Raw genomic sequence first — 2,815 nt, forward strand, 5'->3', positions numbered from 1 at the left:
CCCAACCGACCTGTAGGAGTCGCTGTCCACAACGTCCAATCCCCACCCATCGACTTCCACCCGCTACATCTGCCAATTGAGATAGTATGACGACTAGCCCAAGCCGGAGGCAATGCTGACACAGGGATTCGAGACCGGAGTCTCTTGCATTGGTGACAAGCGCAATCTCCGCTGCGCCACCCAAGAGTGAAGATATTTAATGTTTTTTTCCAATACAAAATCCCCAGAATTATAAAAAAGCATTTTATTTTTCAAATCAGAGTATGTGTGAGGTGATTTTGATGACACTATACACTGTATGACAGTGAAGTTATTGAATCTTTTTGTAGCGTCTCTTTTCGGTGTTGCACTTTTTAGACGGTCCCTGGCTGCGCACTTGCCTCAAGGCCGACTGCACATAGATCAATATTATTAAATGTACAGCTCCGAGGCCGGCTTGCCTCGTTTAGGTGAGAATAAGGTTGTAGCTCATTGTCTACCTTACTACGATAGGAAAGAGGTGTCCTTTGTGTTTTAAAAACATTTCGCTTAAGAATTATTGACAGCAGAAATTCAAATCTGTGAATATCTTTCTAACTTTACCTAAGTCTCCCGATTCCGATACAATAAAGCGAATCTTCATCACAAATCATATTCTCCAAATAATCTGACGGGCAGATATTATTGCTGGCGGACCTATTTCGGCCTGCGGGCCGCCTATTGCCGACCACTGAACTAGGATATCTGTTGGGTAACGTGCTATTTGGGACAGACCACACAGGCTATTTCCATATAGGCGGCTAGTAATTCACATAAAATATCATGTCTAAATGAAATGCACAAAACAAAAAATGTATGTATCATAACGTTACCCTGGTATAGATCTGTATAGATCTCAAAAAACCTAAATCGGCCCATTATTTACTCCTTTTTTTCATTTGATTCCGACACCAAAATACAAAAAAACAGCTCCGTATTTCTGTTTTTCCCCATTTTTTCTATTTTGGTTTCAAACTGAAATAGGAAAACACCTCGTAGTTCTGTTTTTTTTTGGTTGGTTTTTTCGTATTTCCGTTTGAAACTAAAAACGAACTATCAAAACGTACACGGACCTCTATTGAAGCCACTTCTGGTACGTTCGTGAAAGCAGCCCGGGCGGACCAGATGCACCATTCCAGAGTCTTGTTTGCCCACCCGACATCCATGAAAGACTGCAGAGACACCTTTCACTGTTTATTATGGTTTTCATCTACCAATGCAATTCATCTACCCGACTCCTAGAACCCACCTCAGCCCTGCCCACTTTGACAACCTAGGATGGCTTAGAGTAGACGACAGAGTACAGCAACTTGCAATGGGCCTGGTCTACAAGATACACTACACGACCAAGGTACCCATGTACATGTCAAAATACTTCCCAAAGGTCAGTGAATACCACGATCACAACACCAGAGGGAGCTCCACAAATCATGTTAAACCCAGATTCAGCTCAAACAAGGGACTAAACACGTTTCGCAATTATGCCACATCAATGTGGAACGCCCTACCCAAAGCTGTAAAGGAATGTGAATCACTACCCACCTTCAAAAACTCAAAAAACACCTACGGGAGACTGCAATTCGAAAATGGCCCCTACAAATGTCCTAACCCAGTTGTACAGTAAATTACCAAGTATGGCTTCGTCAGTATTCCAATGTAGTGTACAGTGTCCCCCCCCCCCCTACCCAACCCCCCCCCCCCCACCTCCAATATACAGCCCCCACAATATACGCTTAGGAGACATGCTCAGAAGATGTTGGTTCTCTTTGGATCCACCTACATATGTGAACAGACATTCTCAGTCATGACGTTTACCAAGTCCAGTTACAGATCCTCTCTCACTGATGAACATCTGGCAGCTGTGCTTCACATCTCCACCTCAGACATGCAACCCGACTTTGATTGACTTGTTAAAGCTCAACAGAGACTGGATTTCACACACTGAATGAAACAAAAGAAAAGAACTGAAGAACACTAAAATGTGGAAATATAGCAAGTGAAATGGGACACTTGATATTTTTTCTTTTTTTTGCACAGTTCTGAAAACATTAAATGTTTAATATAGGCATGTAAAGTAAAAAAGGCTACAAAACTGGGACACTTTTCTTTACACAGTTCAGTGACATGTCTTGTTTATTTTTGCTATAAGATGATGTGATGTCTTTAGAAAGCAAGAAAATCATTGTTTCAATAGTATATGAAACTCAAAATGCCCTTTGTTATTAATGTTTCACATTTTGTTTATCATTTTGGAAATAAATTCTATTTGAATAAATGATATTTTTGAAAGCTAACCTCACCTTTTAATTGCCAAATAATAACATACACTCTTACCAGGGGTCAAAACAATGCCATTTACTGCTTTTTATATAGAAATAAAATGTATATTATGCATAATTGAATTTGGAATTTTGGCCCGGCCCCCCATACATATTTTCAGTTGCTCATTCGGCCCCCTGGGAAAAATAATTGCCCACCCCTGGTCTATCTGTATGTTGTGTATGTCATATATGTTATGATGAATTGAAAATGGGGGACCCTGATGTAAACAAGACGAAAGTCTTTCTCTGGTCTGCATCCCCTTAACAATTGTATGTATTGAGCTGTACTGTACCCATTCTGCAATCTGTTAATAAACTTTTCAATCACTCAATACTGTAATTTCAGACATCTCCATTAAAGTAAGGCACAGTTTTGTTCAGATAAAAACACTGATATTTACAGCAAAAAAGTTGATAGGGTAAATACCCCAACTTCTCTTGCCAGTAAAAATCACCACGAAAAAACATGACCATCA

Source organism: Notolepis coatsorum, assembly GCF_963971535.1.
Source record: "Notolepis coatsorum genome assembly, chromosome: 10".
Classification (NCBI taxonomy): Eukaryota; Metazoa; Chordata; class Actinopteri; order Aulopiformes; family Paralepididae; genus Notolepis; species Notolepis coatsorum.